General features: G+C 35.5%; 1 protein-coding gene across 13 annotated transcripts in view; it reads left to right on the top strand.

Moving 5' to 3' along the window:
* Nucleotides 1-24,295, top strand: part of Syt7 (Synaptotagmin 7) — a 160,999-nt gene that overhangs the window by 97,252 nt on the left and 39,452 nt on the right. For 5 of the 13 annotated variants that reach the window (XM_089079518.1, XM_089079519.1, XM_089079520.1 and 2 more), the window contains exon 1: nucleotides 10,980-11,385. The exons of the other annotated variants lie outside the window; for them this stretch is intronic. The gene's annotated coding sequence lies outside the window, so the exon portion shown is untranslated. Of the gene's footprint in view, nucleotides 1-10,979; nucleotides 11,386-24,295 lie in introns of those variants that run through there. 13 annotated transcript variants of the gene reach the window in all.

The following is a 24,295-nucleotide window of genomic DNA, read 5'->3' as shown; positions in this document are numbered from 1 at the left end:
TTTTTTCAGTATAAAAATAATATACTTTATGATCAAAGACGTTTCTGTAGCTGCGGTATTATCCTTCAGAAGGAAATTGTTGTAAATTGATTTCCTCGAGAATTATAAAAATTTTAAGTTTAAAAATCGCTGCTTTTTTTGCTGATATATTTGGATTATACATATGCTCGAAATTAAAAACAAAAAAACCGACAAAAAAGCAAATAAATCTTTTATATTTTAATTCGCACATTTCAAACTATGTAATCTCGTCTCGTAATTCAGTAACAACGAACGTGTAATTAAGTAACAAACGAATTTAAAATGAACGGTAAAATGTATGTTCTATATTGGCTTAAGATATAATTTTTGTGTAATAAACGCAACGAACGAATTATTGATCTCTGACGCGTCGCGATTTTATCGACGTCTGTATTTCTCACATTAACAAAATTTTCAACTGCTTGTTACAGAGAATCGTATTGCGATTCTGTCTTTAAAGATAGTTTGCTTTAGTTTGTATTACTCTGTAAAATTTAATTAATTCCGCTTACTCTCAGCATGATGTATAGCAGTTGAAAGAGTTGAAATTGTCACGAGTATTATATATACAATTGTTCCTCGTTACAATTGATCCTGATTATCTTATCCCTTTTGTTGCTGTTGCGTTGCGAGAGTTTCTATTGTTGGTTTATATCGAGTAATCGAACGCTATAATAGCGTCAGTTTCAGGTGTAAGAAGCACGAATTTCCAAGTTCCCGTGAATATCCGACCGACGATATGGTTACAACGTAACAATACGAAGTATCGACTATAATTTTCCGAAGCAGACATCTACTGTTTCGTCGATACTTCTCTTCCTCTCTGTGTTCGCTTTGTTCGCTGTAAATCTTATATTCGTCATGACTTTGATTAAACGGAAAGAGAAACTTCCTCATAAACATATGACGATGTATTTCATCAAGCTCTGATCTCTTCTCTGCAACTAGTGTTTTAAGATAAAAAATAATCTAAAGCTTCTCCTCGATTTTTTCAACTATTTTGATTCATTTTTTTTTTCCCGGGCCATTTTGGAGCCGAAGGGTGCATTTGTAACCATCAATCTTCACGAAGTTTGCTTGAAAAAGGATCGCGATTGTGTACATAGCGGCAAGGAAATAGATGATAGAAGTAACGCTCAGTGCTATTAGCGCAACGCGCTCTTCGGATAATTGCGATTTTATCGAAGAGCCACGTGCGCAGAAAATGCGAGCGCAAACTTCGTTCCGCTTCGTTTTGTCTCGCGTCTACGCTTAAGGAACAAAAAGAAGACAAGTGCCGGGTTCTTCCGCCACTTTTTTTCTTCTTTATTCTGCCTACGCAAGTGCAAAATGATTCGAAATCGACCAACGCTTGTCTGCACAACGTTGAATGTCTATTCATGTACGACGATCCGTAAAACGTTATATCTTTCGCTATGCCGGAAAATACATAATAGCACAGTGTTGTGAGATTGGAATGCAAAGTGTTCTAATAAAAGAAAGAAAAAAAAATAGTAATTACGCGGGAAGTGGTAATAAAATTACAAATTATTGCGCTCACCACTGCGAGTTCTCGAATACATCGCGCTTATAAACATGCTCTCGCGATTAAACATAAAAATTCAACCGATTTCGCGGTTTTGAATAGAGAAAAACATATATGTTTCTTGAGCTAATGTAGAAATACGTGCTCGGAAGCATTTGCGAGACGTTTTGCTTGTCGGCAGGAGTAGTTATAGCTATCACTTGGGGGGTTCTTCTCCACGAAATTACATTACCATATCATAAAAAAAGAAAACAAGGTTGACATCCCTAGCTGAATAAGAGGAGCATTTCTATGCGAAGCATATTTGGCGGTGGCGCAAATCACGAATACGGAATGTACTAAAATTTACTTGTGCGAAGAAAATTTGTGCTGATAAATTTACAATTGATTTCTTCAATGAGATTTTTACTACAGTACCTGTGTTTAAAGTGATTTCTGTGCGATGATTTCTTAATATTAATTTTTTGATAATTTTGTTTTTTCTTTTACAACTATTGATTTCTTTTACAAAATATATAATGTATCTTAATGATAATAAAGTATTAAATATCGCATTACGATTATATAACTCAAAAATGTATTTATAATGTACAATGTACTTAGTAAAAATTTCGTGACGAAAATATTTCTTTTAATATTTTAAAAGATTAAAAAATATTTTCTTTTTATTGTAATCCAAAAGCTATCGATACATGATTATATACAATATATAATATTGTGAGCTAAAAAATACTATAAAATTAAGAACGTTTGAAAATTATATATATGATACATTTAAATAACTTGAACATGATTTATTCAATATTTTGCTTATTTTCAATAAATATTATATATTTATGTTTCCTTTTTGATTTTAATTCGATGCAGTAATCGAGAAAGAATTAATTTTCTTAAAAATTCCAAAATTATTAAAACGATAACGCGTATGTAGATAATAATAATTACTTTAACTGGAACAAAAGATATTTATTAGTAGATCAAAACATATGAAATAGCTGAGAAGTTTATTTACTCTCGCTTTCTTTTTATAGTCGACGCAATATCCTGCGTTTTATTATACTGTCACATTGCGTATATAAGTATTTTACTTAATATACGCTGAATGTCAGACACATCGTTATTTATCGTTTGTGCAATATAAAGTGAAATTTTTCTATGTCACTATTTTAAAATTTATTATTTTATTTATTTAAAAAAAAAAAATAAAATAATATCTCATATATAATTTCTTGTGCTTTAAATTATATCGTGTGTACACATACACATATTTTTTTTTACAAAATGTTTCAAATTAATTAAATGTTATATAGTTCTTTTCTTTTATCACAAGATGGGATTTGTATCTTTCCTCTTTTCTACTTATTTTTCCAACTAAAAAGGCACACGACTAAATTTATCTTGAAACTCGCAAATTGAGAAAAATCTACTCACAATCTTGTATATAAATTTATATATAGAGAGAAAGAGATGCGCTGAGAATAAATTTATATTTAAATTCATACGGAGTAAACAATTTCGCGGCGGCATGTCGAAGTGACCAGCTACCGATAAGACACGAACGCCCCTCTCGCGTGACGCGATTAATTCTGCTTTACGGCCGAGTACTTCTTATTGACTCGAAGGGACCCATGGTTCCGCATAACCCTTTGCTTCCGCGTAATCGGTCAACGCAGTTGTTAAAAATAAACGTCACCTTTATGCAACATGCATTATTGCCTCCACTACCTATAGTGGAGATAAATTATCATCGATGAGGAGTTTTACGTAACGCTCATCTGTTCCGCTTTTTCTCACTTTTTTCATTACCGTGTTTAAAGATAATACAATCGAGATAAATCTTGGTGCACTGTCTGTCCGCACTGTCTTTCTTTCGCGCCGTGGTTTGGTCGTAAAATCGCGGATCCCGCCTTGAACGGACTCGTGTGATAAAGTTCACGTGTCGCGTCTGGAACCACGCAGATACCCGGGATCTCGGATAAATAATAATAGCGTTACTCGGCGGGAGAAAACAGGACGATGGAAATAAATCGTTTCTCCCTATATTTTTTGCATCCTCATCGCGTTCTCATCCCCCATCCTGATTAACAGCGCGAAGGAGAGGGAGACGTGCAACTGATACGACGTAGCGACCTGCCACAAAGCTTGTGAATTACAAGGGGCACGTATACGTGTATACACAAAGATATATGGTGTGAGTTTTTATTTTTCTTTAATATATAACACAAAGAAAACCAACGCGATCAATACCGCGTTACAATTATTATGTGTATAAACATTGAATCTCTCTCTCTTTCTCTCTCTCTCTCTCTCTCTCTCTCTCTCTCTCTCTTTCTCTTTCACTCGCGATATACATAATTATTGAATGGAGGAAAGTTGTTGTTTCTCATAAACAAACATTTAAATATCTACAGTTATCATAAATTTTATCTTTTCAGGATAGTACGTTTTTAATTTTTCAATTAAAAATATCGAATTTATCATTTCGAAATGAAGAGTAATTCTGTCTGTAATGTATACTTTGTCTCTTTGTTCGTTTGTTACTCGTTCCCAACATTATACCGTATGCTTCCATTACGAGTGCAGGGTCGATGATTAACAATCAGAAATGGAGCGAAGGGTTACTCTTAGTGAAGGATCCGGCCGATCAAGAGGGAAAATACATTCTTCTGTCGAGACGGAACCAACAGTTGTAGCACTCGATCCCTTTCACCCTCCTATTCCTTTCCTTGTTCATTGTTCGATAAATTTTATAACTTTGCCATAAAATTAATAAAAAAAAATCCGCCTCAATAAAATTAAATTAATTCTCTTTTATTAAAAAAAATAACAGGGAAATGTATTTTAAGTTAAAATTACATTTTTAGGTCAGGATAAAAATATATAAAATTACAAGAAAATCGATACTAGAATTATGAAATACGATAATAATTGTGAGAAGTTTAATAATGAAATTATATCAATTTATATTTAATGTCCTATTTTTTTAGATGAAATTTTTAGATATTTTATATAGAAAAAAAATTTTTCGTAATTATGCATGAAAATTTAAGGAAATATTAAAACTATGTATTCTGTGGTATGTGAATATATGTAAAATTTTCACATATTTTTATAATATTTTACAGATTTGTAGTTTAGTTAGTTAGAGGACATTATTATACTCTTGCTAATAATACACATATATCTTTCAGTATTAATTGGAGTTGCAGTTATGTAGCCATAAACTATTATTCAATCGTTTATTTTGAGAATAGCGTAAACTCAATTTCGAAACGCTATGAATTTCAATCAGATACGGAATATTCGCTGATCGATTTTATCAAGAGTTTGAAATAAATGTTGTTTTTCAAATGAATCATTTTATTACTGTGAATGATTAAAATAAGAAGAAATGAGAAATCATCAAATCATAGACGTTTGTAGTATTAATTATGCTAGAAAATAATAATATATTAAGACATTTCATTTCTAGCTATTGACATCTACTTCTGTGTCGCATTTGTCATACAAATACAAGTTTAATTGCGTTTTAACAAGCTTAATTGCGTGACGCAATTATTGTTTTACTTTGTCTGAAATTTTTCTCAAGTAAGAGACATAAATTCGGGTTTGATACGCGAAGTTCGGCAATATATATATATATATATATATATATATATATATATATGTCGCGTAAGAGATACGACATTTATTTTTCGGTCCCTTTACATTATTCTTTTCGTTATTTCTGCTTCCTTGGCGTGAGCTGCATTTCGCCAAGAAATTACGCATGGTTTGTTACCGAGTTATGGCGTTCCGAAGAATCAGTTCGACTGTCGCACATAAGTCAAAAGCTTCCTATCTAAGACCTAGTTATGTCGGTTTCTATAGAACGAAGTTGGAACATGTAGCTTTCCATTGAACGAACGTTTTTGTGCCGTTTGACGAAACTGTATTGCTTCTATGAACATGTACAAGATGTCCTAGACTTACCAATCTTCATCTTCGACCAGATCCCTTCAACACATTTAATGTCGAGATTTCCTTGAATTTTGTTAAATTTAAATTTTTGTTTGTTACTTAAAAAAGTTTTGGACGGACTAAAATAATCGCGATGCAGCTGTGTTAAAATGCATTTGCGTACAAAAGATCAATAATAATTAAAAAATAACAAAAATGAACGAATCTTTGGAAATAATAAACAAATGGAGTTTTATATCACCTTTCGCGTCTTATGACTTCAACAGATTTTCTTTAATTTGAGAACTATGATTAAGATGCATTTAATTGCTGAGGTTTGAAAATATACGATATTAATTGGAGTATTTTTGTTATGAAAGGATTGATGTAGTTCTCTGTTGAAAAAATAAAACGGCTTTTACTGGGAACATCAGGTTCTTTTTACAAAAGCTTATTAATGATCGATAATGATTGATCTCAATCGGGACGGACTGATCACAGGCAATTAAGAATATTGTTTTAAATGTTGCCTTATACATGGACACGAGCAACGCTGTATATCCTCGGAGATTTAATTAAGCAAAGAGCTCATCATACTCGCGACTTCAAAAATCGTACTGTCGGCTATTCTCTGGATAATTAGTAGTGCAATTTGAATTAACGGACAGCATTGCTCGTTGTCACGCATACGTTACCTTCTAAGAATAATCTCATAATTAACGAATAATTTTGTGCAATCATTGGAAATTCTCTGTTGTTATCTTTAATTTATATTAGAGCGTACCAAGAAAAAATTGATTAACGTTGAATACCGACACCTGTGAGAGAAGAGCCCGCTCGACATGGAAATTAATTAAAAAAAAAGCATTTAATAAAAATAAAGAAAAAAATGAAAATTAGAGAATTGAAACAATTAAAAAAGTATAAAGTATATAATTTGCCGTGAGAGAAATATTGTTATCGATATATTATTGTTTAATCGATTCAATGAACTTTTAGTATAACGTACAACCACGGACGTTCGTCTGTCGGTAAATTAGAACGGTTCTTGTACACCCCTTAGAGTCGGTAAACCCCAGCGAAATAGAGCTGCCATCGTCCGTCATAACCGGTAATGTTTCTCAAATAACACCTCACCAACTCTCGAGATACGACGGGAATATAAGTAGGTTTACGCAGGTGATAACATCAACTTGGACCAACCTTGCGTTTTTAGAGCAACAAGTGATCGAATAAATGATTGCTCTGACAGAAAAACAACGAACTGTATCGCGATACTCTCTTTCTTAAAAATTTTTTATAAACGTTAGGTCAATGAGAAGTTTCTCATTTACACGAAGTATATATTCCACTTTTTATGTGTGTAATATCGATATATAATAACAAAAGTAATAAATAAAATAATATATATAAAAGTATAACGACGATAATAATAATAAAAATAAAATTGAAAGCTATGTTAACGTGTTCAACTGAAAGTTAAACACATCACTGAGAGATAGAATAATTTGATTTTCTTGCCAACAAGAGAAGTGTTTAATTAATAAATTAAAATTAATAAAAATGGACCACACCGCTTCCGGATCCGACCAAAAGAGACTCGGTTTAATTAGTTGAAATGAATGGAAATGAATTCAGGAGTTTTTAATTAGATACACTTATGTACCATGTAACCAACTTCAAAAATCAGTTTTCCAACGTATTACGTACATTTTATAATTTTAAGTAAAAATTTGCAGCGTCGACATTATTCAAATCATTAATTAAAAATTTTACTTTGATAACAACAAAGAATTATGCTTTCTAAATATTGCTTAGAAATAATCTAACATGTTTTTTTAATTTTTAAATTTAAACTAAATGTACTGGAATAAGAATATAAAATATCAAATCACAATTAATTCCGCGTACTTATTTTTATTTTGCCAGATCCGATTTTTACATTCACTTCATTACTACAGTATTATACTTAATATAAATACGAATGAAAGTAACTTATTCAGCATTTGCACACCGCAAGATATTTATCTTCAGAACGCTGACGGTTTATTTACGTCGAAAAGTCATTGTTCAGCAGCAGACGGTAGAAAGAAATGTAAGCTCGAAGATAAATACGAAGATACCATATGGAGATCGAATATGACGCTCTGCTAAACGCGACCCAAATATCTTGCGGAAATAGCTATGGAAATCTACGCAGTATCCAAAATTAAAAACTGGAATTTCACCGTTTTCCCATTTCACGGTCGACCTCCAGGGCCTGCCTACCCTTCTCTCACGACGAAGGGCGACCGCCCAATACCCGGCGACTTTCGTCGCATCGATTGTCCGCGGAATAATGAACGACCTTGAGCAGTGGGGAATCCGTGGGCGGGATGCAGCCAAATGTTGAAAGTCCAGATGAAAGTCCGTTTTTCCGAGACGAGAATGTCGTCTCTGCGACATCATCAGCCGGACAGCGTGCGTCCTGTCAAGTTACATACAAGTTTGGCCATTTTAATGATCCGTCGTTATAACTTTCGTACGTAAACTTGGCGAGTGCCACTTGAGGTAGCGTTAATCTGTAAGTAGAGAACTTTTAAGAAGTATCTCTTAAAAAGTACAGATCAAAAAACGCAAAATGAATAAGATTTTATGTGCAGTTTGTTAGATCGAATATCGCTGTACTCTTTATGGCCCACTTCAGACAGAACTTACAGTTCATCATTATAACTTTTCTGTTTCTTAGAATGTAAAGATAAGATTTTTTTTTATTTATTATTTCATCAGCAGTATTTTTATGTGCACATTTTCCTGACATGTATTTTGCACGTATATTTTGTGTATACAAAATATTTAAAATTTTTTCGCGAGTTTCAGAATACACAAGTGGAATATTATCGTGAATTATAAATCGAGTTTTACACTAACTTTTGCTTTTAAATGTTTTCTTACGATAATCAAATTCAAACAGTAAACAATAAAAAAAAATCAATTTAATTTTAAATTATGTAGAAAATTACAGCTCACATTGTGTGTTAAAATAAAATAAAATTCTTGATTAAAATAAAAAACTAAATTCATGATTGAAATGCGATTCAGAGTAGAATATTTTATGCATATCTTTTAAATCGCTCAGTGAAAAGAAGAAAACAGCATACATTTAAATTTAACATGTTAGTTAAAGCACAGTTTATTGTTGAAAAGATATTTCTTTGAAAATTAGTGAATTTGACATGTGAAAAATGAAACAATGGTGCTTCCTATCCTCATTACACATTTGGAATGACGAGCACCGTTATCTGTCTCTCAATTTATTATCTGCCCAATGGAAAGGGAGCTCTCAACGAATATGTATAATGTCAGTCAGACAGCCATATTTAGAATTAGACTTCAACTGCTAGATATATGCTCTGACTTTAAACATCTCTCTTGAAGAGAAGCTACACACGAACTGCATTGTAACCTCCACATAGAGGATGGTTATGATGTAATTAATAATCTTAATGTAAACAGTAGTATTGTTGTCGCGTGTAAGTTATTTTCATGTTTGTTTATATGTTGTTTAAAGTACGTGTGTACGGTTCACAGAATAAATGTCCTTCGTTCACAAGCGTAAAAAATTTAATTTAATGGGCGATCGACATTTTCCTGTCTCCTTCCCATGCTATATTATAATGCGTCGTTTGCATTTTCTGATGCCTCGCTATCTCGGAAATTTCGGTATGACAAATGGGGATGGCTTCCAAGCAAACTACTTGTCTCGGTTTGATCCGCTGCAAAGAGACAACGGTGATCCGACAAGCGAATGGAGGGACAACGATGACAAGTCATATCGCATTATGTCATGAAAATTCTCTCTAATCCGCATACCATATTTTCTTGAGGTCGTACATTTTCATATTTTCCCCGTAGAGATTTTATTTTATTTAGAACGCTCGCATTTTTCTCACTACACAGATCCGTTTAGTTTTTGCAATATGACCATTTTAACTTTTGAACTTCACAGAGTGTCATTGTGGTGGTTGAGTTGTTTGCGTATAAATTTTATGGAAATATGAAGAGCGATAGCAATTATAAAATTGAAGAAAAAAGAAAACTTGGAAAATATATGAAAGGTAAATAAGGATTTTAGTACAGTTATCACTGGTTAAAGCTATCGGTTTAAAAATTAGAGAGTTTTGGATGGATATTGTATATTTGGAAATTCTGTAGTGTTTATTTATAAAACATATTTAAAATAAGAATAATTGTCTTTATAATCTTCATAGTATTAAGTTTCATATTCATATAGTATTTTTCCTTTTATTTTTATTAAGAAATTATCAAGTGTCTTTGTTATAATGGCAATGATTTTTATATCTAAAAATGTTTTTTATATAAATTTTAATAGATGTTAAAACGTTTTTAGACACACAAAGCTTCATGCATTCGTTTTTGAATACAAATAGAATTCTATTTATATTTTTATATGTTGTGTAATACGAAAAAACATTGTCGAATAAAAAATACAAAAGGTACATAAAATATACATAAAAATATACATGGTCAATACTAACCTACATGGTATGTAAAATTATAAATAGAATTTTATCTGGAAATCTGACGCGAATTATGGATCGTCTAAAGTGAATTTCATATAACGCCTTGGCATATAAGTCAAGTTCGTTGGATTGCAATACATTGCGTTGGTGAACCGCAGGCATGAGGCTGATTCTTCGGGATGTCGATCAAATTTTCGGTCGTTCTGTCTTATCTCTGTAGAATATTCCATGCCTTGGAGCTTCTGATATTTTCATGATAATACATATTACTTTCCGGATATAAACGGACTTGACAAGGGATACAACAATTTAAGATGCATATTTGGAATTATATGTTAACTTGTATTTTAATTATTGTTTGTTATTATATATTATTGTGTGTGTGTGTGTGTGTGTGTTTGTGTGTGTGTGTGTGTGTGTGTGTGTGTGTGTGTGTGTGTTGTAAAATAACTCAAAGAATGTGAAGAATCAAATATTGTATAAATCAAATTTTGTTTTTGTCTTGAGATAAGGAGAACTCTGTTTCGCTATAATTATTTTTTTTTTTATTTAAAGGATTATAATTATATTTAATATTTTATTTAATAATTTTATTTAACATTTTCCATTATTCTACTTTGAAAGAACTTCAACATCTGTCTCATTTGGAATATGAAAATTTTGAGACTTTTACAAACTTGAAAATCAATTTGCTCGAAAGTTAAAATATTTTAAGACAGAATACATAAAAATTTTCTTTTTAATAAAAAAAAAAGATATCACAACTTTAGAGTCAGGTTTACTTGAGCAATCACGGGAGATGCTTCTCTAAAATGAAAGTTTTGGAATTCGTGAGACCATTCGTGCCGTCCCACGAGAGACCCTCGGGGCTGCCTTTCCCTTCTCAATTGTCGCAAACTCGCCTCAGTCGTGACGGTCGAGATTTCTTTCGCGAGCAGCGAGGTGGCGCTAACGTATCGAAAGCTCCAGCTCCCGAGGATCGACGCGTTGCAACCCCTATAGCACAGGGGTGGAAGAGGGCCCCGGCATGAGGAGGAAAGCCTCAGTTAGTGATGCGACTCCGTTACGGTCAGACCGAAGCGACCTCACTCGCGCGCCACCGCCGTCGCGCCGTCGTCGTCGTACGCTCGCCAGGCGCAACAGGACGCGCGCTCGTCTGACTCGAGCCGGGCACGTTCTACTGTGATATGCGTGGCGTATCTCGCCGTCGGGCCCAGCCTCCGTTACGGCCGCACGCCGGATCGAGGAGCAATCGCGCGGAAGTACGAGCCTCGCGGACCGTCGGTCGGCGGTCAGACGGTCGACGGTAATCGGTACGACGCCGCGATGCGACGCCGTGAAAACACCATGCCCGTGAGGAACGCAATCGGTGAAAAGGTACATTGGAGAGAGGGGGAGGCAGGTCCTTCGCGGACTCACCCCGTTCTCTCTTCTCGCGAGAGGGGGCTCTCTCTCTCTCTCTCCGATCCGTCGCTCTCGATAATTAATCGCGGAGAGACCGAGTTCTTTCGCGCGATTGACGCGTGTTCCGTGAACCTTGCAGGGCGATCGGCCGACATACCGCTTGTTAATACTCTTCCAATGAAATGAGAGACGCGCAATGATAATCAATCCTGGAAAAAATATATAAATGATAACGAGCGACGTTTTTGTCTGTCATACAGACTTAACATAGAGACGCATTTGTTTCGCTCGATATTAATGAAAAATGTCAGATTATGTTATATTTCCCGTGAGAGAAGAGAGAACGCGTGACGGTTCTCTCTTGGAAGTGTACTTGGATCGAAGGTGTTTTTAACTGAAGTATGACTGAAGATAGAAAATGGGGGTTCGCCTGCGTCGCGCCTCGTGCTCGAGCTGGCGCGGACATCTTTATGGCCCGCGAGTCACGAAGTGGGAGGAGAAATATACGCAAATTCGGGGTGACAGGTACGAGCGGTGATATAGCGAGAAAGGGAGACGCAAAGAGAAAACAAGGATGAAAGAGAGAAAAACAGAGAGAGAGAGAGAGAGAGAGAGAGAGAGAGAGAGAGAGAGAGAGAGAGAGCTTGTTGTTAGAAATGATGTTACTTTTTCTCAGATCGACGTTGCAAGTATTTTCCACCGTGATCGCAAAGGTCATGAACGAGGAACGAGAGGCGCGGCGCGATTTCCCCTTGCTTTTTCACTTCTTTCCACGTCTCTCTCTCTCTCTCTCTCTCTCTCTCTCTCTGACTCTCTTTTGTTCTTCATCTCTTTCTTTCTCTCTCGCGTGGTCAGATAGACTGCCGATAGTAACAGGTGGGTCAGGGATGTTCCGCCGTTGAGTCTCACTACGCCGACGCTGGGCACGCGAGCCCGTCATCATCGTCGTCGTCGTCGTCGTCGTCGTCGTCGTTATGCGAAGGATTTCCCCACTGCCAGCCACCTCTACACACCTAGCTATCTTCCCATCCGACGCCACGTAAATGGCGGCCAACGATAAACGCGCCCTTGCCAAGCCACGCTTGGGTCCCTCGGGCACCCCCTCCCCCCCTCCCCCCCGGTTCCGCGCGATGATCACGCGCGCGTTTTCGCGAGCGTTAACGCGCCCTCATCCGAGTAACTAACGAGAACCACGGCGTAAGTTCGTCGCAGGTGAGATTAATGAGGGTAGCTCCGATAACCGATGGAAAATCGGGCGGCGAAACGACGTGTACATTCGAGTTAATTGTTGCATTAATCCTAGGACGTGGGACGGCGACGGCAGCGGGAATTAACGGCTCTTGTGGGAAGGGCCGATGTTTTATGATAAATTAAACGATAAATTGAGATCGCCGTTGTTATTTCAAATTCTCCTCTGTTTGCTCGTAATGAATGCTAACCTTTTTTGAATTTAAATTTGGATAATTGTCCTTTCGTATTTTCCAATCTGAATACATTATTTCCAGTATAATTCCAGATAATTTATCAGAAACATTTTAATACGTACAAAATAAATAGATTAAAAATATTTTCGGTCTTGCAAAAATCGAGAAATATTCGTAACTACACGAAAAAAACACTTTTGCTGGCAAATCTAAAAATTTGACCAGATACAGATCTGAAAATAATTTTGTTGCCGCCATCAAAATTATTTTGTAGAACACTTAAATATGATGATACTGCAAAAATGTTTGATCTTCTAACAATCAATTTGAATAATATATACATAATAATTTTGAAGGCCCAACAAAATCGTTTTCAGATCTGTATCTAGCCAAATTTTTAGATTTGCTAGTAAAAATGTTCTTTCCGTGTATAACTTCTATATACAATTTGCTAAAAATTTATTTTACAATCATTTTTAATTATCATTGTAATATATGGAGAGATGGAGATTAAAATTTTTAAATATGTAAAAATTTTTCTTAAAAAAATAATTGTAATTTAAACTTTTTTATAAACAAGAAATAAATTTTAAATTTTATAATATAACATTTCTTTTCAATCGAGATATGATTTATATTTGTTACCGCAGGGATATAATTAATATGAAAAAAGTTGCGGAAATTAATGATATTTAGATATAAAAGGTTACAAGCACTCTGAACTATATAGAAAAGTTGCCGCATTGATTTCTACTGTGAAAGGTTTGAATGTCTTATTATTACATTTTAAAAAAAAGAATTCGCAATAAATAATTGGCATAAATATAACAAGTACGTATTTATATCAAGTCGCTCAAGTATAGTAAACTTCGCAGAACAGCGTGTAGTTCATCGGAATTACTTTTGTAATAACATTTGCGTAACGAAATGATTAAAGTTTTAGATAATTAACGAGTTTACTTTTGTAGTTCTATGAAAAGAAATAACATGAACATCTTTCATGTTCCTTTTACGTAGTCGCGTGCATAATTAATCAATCGTGGCATCCATTGCAGATCGGTCACTCAATTGACGTGAAGTTTATTACTCGAAAGTAGTAATTGCAGAGGTAACGCTAGAGTTCAACGTCTATGCTGTAGATCAAGATAATTAACATGGTTGGATATATCGAGAAAAATCTGCAACGAATAAATGTACTACAGACTATGCGCTTAATTTAATCCGAGGTTCATAAACTTCATCCAGAGTGACACAAATGTTGTGATGTACGAGATCGCGAAGAAGAGATAGAAGCTTAGAAGCACTTTCGTCGAATGAAATTGATTAGGCAACGTTTATCGAATATGACACTACTTTATGGATTTAGCCAATACATAATTTTGTTAACACTTATAACACATTGAATAGATCGTCCTTTTTTAGAGTTTATTTTTTATACCGTTTATTTTTTTATTGCTGTCCAAATTTGAGATTTGTTGTTTTTATAGCCGAATGAAGAAAGACGGAACGGAAAAATTCTCGTACGTTAATTTATGTATGAGAAGCATTTATGAGCGAAAGGACGAAGCCGAGTATTGCCTGTGAAAAAAACTGACGATGCTTACTTGGGGTTGTGTAACAGAGTACACCCGCGCTTTGTCTTACGAAAGCAGTAAGTCTTGCTTTGCTTTCCTAAAGCGTTGAAAGGCCGGGGTACTTCGGAGTGCCTCGTTTGAAATTCCATTTTCTCATTCGAATGAAGCTGCGAAGCGCAACGCACGCGCAGGTCGCGCTTCTTTCCTTGTTTCGCTTTAAGGAGGAACTTTCAAAGCATTAAACTTTCCTCGATAGTACTTAATGATATTGATAACGGCAATAATTGTCGCTAACGTGGCACGGAATTGCGCGAAAGTAATGCACTTCTTCTATAACGACATTGAATTTTTTAGCAACTGATAATTACGTCGGAAAAATATCCGCCTCGTGGCAGAACACATAATTCTCTCTCTCTCTCTCTCTCTCTCTCTCTCTCTGCTTTTCTTGCTGAAATTTCATTATAGGAACAATAGTGTCGCTTCGTGCTGTTCGCAATATAGGAGATAGATGTAATGAAATTTCAGCAGAGCGTCTCTTTTAAAAATTTTGTTCACGAATCATATCGGAATTTGTTAAAGATTATTCGAATACAGGCGTTTCTAATTTGAAGTTGAAAGCCGAAAGGAGGGATATCATAGAAGATAATTATTAACCGCTTTAATCTTTTACGATATGTGCTCGAAAAGAATCTTGCTCATAACGTAGCGAGATCTTAGGTTCGCGCGGGCAATTTTCTTTCCTTTCTTGGAAAATTTATGATCACTGCTTCAAGCAGCGTATCCACGAGGGATGAGGGTGCGCGAGATATAAAACGGGATAATTATTATTATCGTAAATTTGCTCGCCGCAAGTAAAACGGACCCTGTGTAATGCTCGGGTAGAATTTCTGGGCGCGTTCGCGCTTGAAAAATTGAGTACTCGAAACGATCGAGGTTTCCCTTAATCAAAAGTACAACGCGCCATTTTATCTCTCTAAATCGGATAGAGATGCATTAGGCGCTTACCGCTGCTTAGACCTTTCGCGAGAAGCACTCGAACGGGAAATTGCGCAGTCGAATCCGCGATGCGGATTTGCATGAGTGTTTGAAAAGCTTCTCCGGGTTGCTTGGTTCTTTGGTAGTTTATTCCTCTCGCCTTTTCTCTCTTGCCATGCGTATAGGAATTGTTAGCGACTTGAAAAATACCGTAATGCTCAATTCTATAAAAACTAAACGATGAAACTAACTCGTTTATTTTCACGTTCTTGCATTTTAATCAGAAATTTTGTATTATGAATATTTTAAAGCTTACATAAGTCATAAGCTGTGGTTAAATAGCCATTTCCTTGTGACTTTGACACGTATGGGTGTGCGTTCCACACGATTCTCTTAACCGCAATTATGTTGATTCTACACGTAGTTACACCTGAGCTCATTTATGTCTGTGATTTGTGAAATGGGAAATTCTTGCAACTGAAAAATCGCCGAGAGAGATTGCACGTATGCTTGTAATTTAACTTTTTTATGAATTTTCTCGCCACGGTATGTTCATCCGCGATGCTTTAGGAAGACGAATATACATTTTTCGAAGTATCGTCACGTTTTGTATGCATATATCTATACATATGTATATATACGTACATAAAATGAATGCGCGGAGGAATCCTTGACGTTGAAATGAACGTCTCGCATCTATTTCTCTTTTGCTGGGTGTATATAAAAATGCGCAATCGCAGATTACCCCAGCTAGAAAATCATTACTGCGATTTCAGCAGGTAGAAGAAAGGTGGTATGGAAGAAAAACAAATGAATCACGAGCGTATCGTCGTACAAACGAGTATGACATATCATGGATTGAAACGCGCGTGTCCGCCATTATATTTAGACGCAGATTGACATTTCGGAACTCTGTGCTTGAAAAACTTGACTTTATTATTTTTTTATTGTTTTTTTACCTATGACTCTTTTATTGGAGCCGTGGGCGAGCTTAAAAGCTACTGTAACCGATGCTGGTTGGACTTGTCGTGATCGCACAGTCGACTTAAATCGGGCTCCATTATTTGATAAAATACCATAAATTTTAACGGATGTTTGTGCACATGCAACGCGGGCAGGCGCATTTATCTTTTGCGTTCAGTAAGAAGAGGTAAATAACATTTTCTCATTTGCCAACCGCGATGACAAGCCGCGGAAATTTAATAAACCTCTGTGCGAGAGTGAACGAGTTGTGTGAATTGAATTAATCACAGAATTATATAATTCTCTATGATCTCCTGCACAAACATCATTCGTTCCCATTCAAATTAAAGTCAAATTGATACAATTAGTACAAAGTTAATAGAACTAGTAATTCAAACGGAAGACTGTAATTATCTGTGGCAGTTGTGGATCGCAGTTGTTCGTATCTCTACAAACCGAAGTACAAAGCCGAATCGATTGTCGATTCGACCTTTCAACGAATCGTAAAAATTGCATTCAATTTACCGCAATGCCTCGCGTTATCGTCGCGAAACGCGTTTGTCGCGATGCAATTGCGTTGCGGCTTCGCGTTACGGGGAATACGCGGAACGCGCCGCCCAGTTATTCGTTCGAAACGACGGCCACGAACGATGGCCGGAATAATTAGACGAGAGTCGCGTGATCACCGGGTATTACACGAAGAATATATGCAGATGAAAAAAATCGCTCGCCGCGGATTCTCGTTCCGGACGGAGGAATGTTCAATGGCAAGGGAACCCGTCTGGCGAGCTAGAAAAGTTCCTTTGCTCCGTTAAATGCAGTTTAACAGAAACACGAGAGCCGCTCGGCCGACGAGCGTGCACGACACTTGTCCTTTATATAATATCGCTTTGTACTTTATGCACGACTGGGTCTTTCGATAAAGCGTCCCGCGGCTGCTGCTCGTCCGGGAAATACCAGACTCACGGTTGTCTCAGCGAGAGCGGGAGATTTCAATACGACGACTGTTAATTTCGCGCGTTCTTGCGATTCGCTTCAAGACGCGACTGAGCCTCTCCCGCAACGACACTTGTCGTCTCTCCATGTCGCATAAAAAGTTCGCATTTCTGCGGCACGATCGATACGGATAAGCTTCCGGTTACATCATCACCGTTCACGGAAGAGCGGATGAATATTTTCGAGTATTATTTACAGCTGCGGTCAATGTCGAATATTTAAAGAATGTGATTGAATGTATTGAATTTTTATTATACATATCATTTTTTTGGGGCATAGACCAATATATATAAATTATATACATAGTGCAAAATTCTACAACTTATTTTTTTAGTAAAAGAACACAAATAATTCTTTTTGTCATCTAATATATATGTATATATATATGTATATATATATATATATATATTTTTTTTTTTCACGTAATAAAATATATATATATATATATATATATATATATCTATATCATAAAATTACTTTTTATGAGTAGATTCACTATATATATATATAGTGGACAATCATTTTGTTAAAACACTATCTACTTTATCGCATTATAAAATAAGATTTAAGGTTTGCGACCGCGCGAGCTTTATAACCAACATTGGTCGCGGTGACTTTAAGCTCGCTCACGGTTCAAATAACGAGTCTTATGCTATTCTTTCGTATGTTAAATTGACAAAAATGAAAAAGAGAATGCTGCAGCACGTAGCGAACATAAACGCCGCGAGAGGATAATGGCGCGTTTTCCTCTCGGTGGTCTTGGATAAAACAAGACCGTTCGCGTAGGCGCTGTGTGACGTAGCGCATTGTAACAGTTGCCGTTACCTGGTTCTTCGTTAATGCCTCGAGTCGATTTCCTTTACTTTTCATTGATCTCCCCCTTCCTCCCCCTTATCTCTACCTTCACTGTTCGGAGACTCGCTGTTGTGTGCATTTTTATATAATAATCTTCTCGTGCGCTCCGCTCAAGCCTGATTACGCGATCAGCCCGGACCGCATATCCCGTCTCTCTTTATGAGAGCATTCAAGCTATAATGTCATCGAAGGACTGTACCTTATATGCGATTCCGATGTTTAATATGGTACGTCCAACTTTCCGCGCGTTTAATCTTCCCGTTCTCTTAGTCCACGCGCACATTTAAAGCCGTCAATTCCGCGAGCTTTTATCCTCGAGGACGGTGATCAAGTTCTCTTGACTCTTCTTCGCTCTTTATCGTTCACTTCGAGAGCTCGCGCGTTTGCCAGAACGTGCGTTCCCTCGCGCCTTTCCAAGTCGCTCGTGAATACGCGATTACACGCGCGTGTATACGCTTTCCTTCAAGCATCATTAGAGATAGGCGAGCGAGGAGAGCCGAGCGGAAGAGCATCGCGTCGACATGCGAACGGTAAAGGTTACCCTCATTGATCTCCTTTGGTCTCCCGCAGATTATGGTTTTCAGGTGTATATATATATATATGTGTGTGCTGAATTACGTCACTCCCTGCGGTTATTTTAATAATAGTTATGACATCGAAAGGGGGAAGTAAAAACTGCAAGCGGTTGATAGATTATCGATTAAAACCGGGAGATTACTTCCTGTGCAGGCTCACTTACTATTTTTAATAGCTCTCTAATATATCCACCCGAAGAACAAATACACGTATCTTGTAAATATCACAAATGAGGACAAACTCATAAATAGAATGGCCATACGTTGTCATTGATAAAGCGACATAGCGAGTAATACTTGCAAAATGTCGTGAAAGAAAGAGAGAGAGAGGGGGCGAGGTGGGAGGAAGGGGAAAAAAGGATTGCATAATTTTGATTGATTTCATGTGGTTTCACTTTTGATCTATTCACAGGAAACGGTATTGCGATAATAGGATAAAAGTGATACTACTGTGCAATTCATTTATTTAACCGTAAGTTGATTCGGATTATTATTAATAGCACTGTGCGCTAGTTCAGATGCCTTTAATTAGTACGTAATACGTGGTTATCTCCAATCATTGAGCATATATTAGTTCCGAAATAAATCCACGTTTAACGAATTCTCGACATTTCCGAATTCGTCGTCACATACTTTGTTTCCCGATTTCCCGTTAAATCCCACATGCGAGTCTCGATATATTTATTTCGTAACACGTTTCGCAATGAATATTTGTGAAATGTAATCAAGAAATGGTTTTGAACGAGCTTAAAATGAATTTAAATGCATAATTAAAAGTTGAATTATAAATAATAACTAGATAAACAAGAAGGAAATTGTTTGAATAACAATAAAGAAATATATATTCAGTATATTTACAATAAATAAATATTATAAAGTATCGAAGATTATTTATTATTATAGTTACATATATGACTGAGACATGTGTTTCATTTCTTATCTGTACTATATCGTATTACTTTCGTATCGTTAATCGATATTAGATAGACATCGCGGATGATTAGACGAGAATCTTTTTAAGCGACATAAAATTTTCGAAATGACCTTTGAGTAAAAGAGTTGAAAAACTGAAAGCGTTCTTTGACAAGAATGAATGAATAATATATTCTTTTTAGCGAAATTTGACAAATTTTTCTTTGACTATAATTAGCAAATAAAAATATAAAAATTTTTTTACGAAGAATAATTAAATCTTATATCATATTACTTGTTTCAAAGTTCAAATTTATAGATTAAATTGTAGTTACAATTAATTAATTTTTTACAATTTATTTTTTTCTTTATATTTTTATGTTTTTGTATATACGTGTTAGTTAGTTTTAAATAAAAGTGATTAAATTGTATTCGATGAAAATATTAAAAAATATATGATTGTTGTTTATTATATGTTTTGTGTGTGTGTGTGTGTGTGTGTGTGTGTGTGTGTGTGTGTGTGTGTGTGTGTGTGTGTGTGTGTGTGTGTGTGTGTGTGTGTGTGTGTGTACGTGAAGTATGAACAAACAATTGGATAATCATTTTAATCCTAACAGAGCTTTTGATTTTTATCTGTACGTTTCCAATCTTTTATCTTCCATTATGGTATTATATTTTAATTTGCAAAAAACAAAATTTAAACAAATACATTTTTCTTTTTTTAGGATTTGATATATACATCATTTATTTCTTTAAAAAAAAAAAAAAAATTCAAAAGTTTTTACTTTCTTTGAAATGTTTCTTGAAATGTCAATGAGACATTGGTTTGATACATTTTTAAGATTTCTCGTACAAAATGATAACATAATTTTACTGAATAGTAATTTAATAGGAATTTTAAATGCAAAGTCATTATCAGAACAGATGTGGCGCACGTACAACAATATATAAAGTGTTTTAAATCTTACTAAAGGATTCGTGTCATGCTTGCTATCTGGTCTAGTAATTTTTCATTTTCTTTCTCTCTCACTCTCTGTCTCCCTCTTTATCTCTTTCTCGTCGGTCTCTATTTGAATATTCGATTTGTTTTATTTGAATATTCAAATTAACTGTCAGTCATCAGTTACATTGCGCTTTTTTGTAGCTGTCACAATGTTAAAACGCGCGGGCGAAGCTATTCTATATTGATTATATATTGAAGTCCGTGATTCCAAATATTTCGATAGGTCCTATGGCGGTATGTGTGTGTGTGTGTGTGTGTGTGTGTATGACCTATTGTTATTTATATGATTTCCTATATGTTGGTATTGCGATCTAGTGCTCAGCTGTGTAGTGCAACAGTTTAATTTCCTGAATGCATTGATAATCGGGGTCGCCAAAGTTGCCACTGAAATTTTCCACGCGAACGCAATTCCGGAATTTTATATTTATATATGCGCATCTATTTCTGTATTACATTTTGAAGATTGACCTCTGAACATCAGTTTCAATAAATTTATGCAATTAATTTTGTTAGACGATAAATGTACTCTGATTCTATTTCTCTCTTTGCCAATCAGTGCCATCTGAAAGAAGCAAAATAATAAATTGAAGCTATTAATACAGTCGAGTCTGACATTCGTCATTGAAACTCGGAAGCGACATCGGTATGTCGTGTCTCTTAAAATTCATTTAAGAGTTTCTTTAAAGCGTGTAAAGAGGAATCCCAAAGCGATTCGTAATAAATAATCTTATAATTGGCGCGTATCCATAGGAGGTTCATCGACCATAGCGTCGCGACGCTATGCGTCCCTGTGAGATTTCCATCATAAATCTGGCTTAATAACGATGGCTGGCATAAATTAAATTATAATAACGTGGTCTGGGGCGAGAAAACGCTTGGCGTGAGGAACGATGGGACTGTTTTCTTTTCATTATTTTGCGCGCTCAAGTCTGCACCGATGCTCTAAGAAGAAGAAGAAGATGATGAAAACAGCGTTTGAAAGCGTTTGAAAGAAAACGATAGAAGATCGAGGAAAATCCGATTTTCCAAGATTACGTTCAAGATAAAGTTACAAAGATCATTTTATCTTTAAAAATTGGAAATCTGCGATGAATGATGATGATCTTTCTTGACGTTTTCGTTATGGAAAAAGATTGATTGAAAATCTGCGACATAATTCGTAAGTAAGAAGCCATTTGCTTTAGAGAGAAATACACACACACACACACACACACACACACACACACACACAATATTGTGTGTTCATAAGTAGTGTAATGGAAACGAGATTTGTCATCTGTGAATGAATACTCGTGAGCTGTCGAGCTGCAATAAAATCGAGATTTGTCATCCAAGCAGAGATGGATAGCCTCGAGCCTTCATTAAATGCCGATATATTAAGACGTCTAATTTTCCTCGTAGCCAGTCTAGTGTTTGCGCGTAAGTAAATGATAGCTGAGTGCACTCAGACCGATGGGAAAATGATCGGGAACTTGTCGATTGGAGAGAGTATTATTGCTTGCCGATTGTACCTCTAATAATTTCATTTTACTCGTCTCTCCATAATTCCGCATGATAATTTTCTATGCCTGTGTATATGCGTGTGTTATGTGCGTGTTATGCCCGTATTTCACGTCAAAGTTATCTTTGGTATGGAATTAAGCGAAGCAACAAACTCGTGTGTGTGTCCTACTAAATATATATAGTATGCCGCGTAATGCGATATCGAATTTTAGCGGAACATTGAATGGTGGCGCATTATGTCACTTGTAATAATTAGAGACTATCGTTTCACAGATTTCCTTAATTAAATGAATTGCGTGGTGATTATTGAGTGAATATCTCCGAATATTGGAGGGTGCGATAGATGTTGGTTTGAATTCATCTATTTAGGCGACCCGGGATAAACAGTATACGTTATAGAATACCATTCAAGTAAATGAGAACTTCAAGGGTACTATATTGTGTGTGTGTGTGTAACATTAAACATTAAATTTTGCATTTGAGAAATGAATAAATGAAAATTTTATGAACAAAATATAATCGATAACAAACAAAACGTAATCAATAATTCATTCATTCGTCGACACAAATTTACGATAATAACACACACATTTTATATATATATATATAAGTGGTTCGTGAAACGTTCCTCCCCCCTCCCTCTCTCTCTCTTGCGGATATTACCCGCATATTTATGATGATCGATTTCCTATTGCATAACGGGATCCGATTATAATTTACTGCCGAGAGCACCGGATTTAGTGCCGATGTCGACGGGATGCGATTCAATCGCGACGAGTTTTAAGTAATCTAATCACGGGAAGAGAGTTATCACATAACGGCTGTGGCGGGAATCGACTGCGAATCGACGGCGGGATGCATTATCTAATTCGCGTGCGCCTATGCGACGTGCTAATTTCCTATTACCTTCGATAGTCGGAATGATCGAAAACGTTGCCGTTCAATGTCATCGGCCGTTGAGGCGATATTAAAAAAAACGATGACCCACTTGGACCGAACTTAGATCCACGTGGTTGCGATAATCGCGAAAATGTTCGTTAAAGGACGGACGTTTATTTACACCATACGAATGCCATGCGATTCTTCACTTGCCGTTTAACCTGTCAAATATCTGCCAAACAAATTGGACACGTGGAATGACTTTTAACGACTTTTGCGTAAAAGTTTATACCATCCAGAAAAAAAAGAATGATTCGAGAGAAACAGATTTTTTCCTTCGTTCGCTAGTGATTCGAGTGGATGTTAGTTATCGAGACATTTACTGCTACTACAGGATTAGTGTCGGGATCAAGTGGGATTTAAGTGGAACCGATGTTCTCTATTTCTCACAGATCCGCATTTTCGCGGCAAATGAATCTAAGCTTTTGCGCAAATTTCGCCCGTGTTAAGTAAAACTGTCTAACCGTAAAAGTAAGATGTTCTTCTTAACTCTTTTTTAGAAAATATATAATTGTGTGATATATAACTATACGATATATCTTAAGAAAATATTTCTTTTTAGAATTATACGAAAGAAACAGAGGGTGAGAAATGCTTTATAATTAAATTCCTATTATTATGAAAATATTATGTAAATGAAATAGTAACTCTATTCTTATACAAAATAGTTTGGTAAAACGTAATGTATATTTAAATGTATTTATAAATATATTTTGTTTTCAACAAAATTAAAATCTGTGAAATATTAAACTTTCCTTTCTAGTTCATTAATTTTAAAATTTAGCAAAACTAGAAATACAGTTCTTCTATGCAGTTTCTTTGTACTCAACTACGAGTAAATTGCAGTCGATAAAAATAATCAAATGGCCACGTGTCGTTGCGTTAACCCTATAGTTGTTCGCATTGTATCTGGTATAACGTTTCTATTTACGTTTCTTTCTCCGTTTTTGCAGATGAAGACATGCATATAGAGTGTCTCATTATCAGATGAAATTTTAATTTCAATAACAGATTCTATCACAAATTCCGAGTCGGATTTTCAGCGAAAATTCGATGATCATCATTAGTTGCAACTTCTTTTTCGATATTATATCTGCTTCAACGATTAAATAAATCAAATTTTTAGAATTCGAATTAGTGAAATTAAGAGGAAAACAGAGTTTT

This window comes from Pogonomyrmex barbatus, unplaced genomic scaffold (assembly GCF_055798465.1).
Source record: "Pogonomyrmex barbatus isolate J1 unplaced genomic scaffold, ASM5579846v1 scaffold3, whole genome shotgun sequence".
NCBI classification, from domain to species: Eukaryota; Metazoa; Arthropoda; class Insecta; order Hymenoptera; family Formicidae; genus Pogonomyrmex; species Pogonomyrmex barbatus.
The sequence above is the reverse complement of the archived record's forward strand: the minus strand, read 5'-3'. Positions and strand labels throughout refer to the sequence as shown.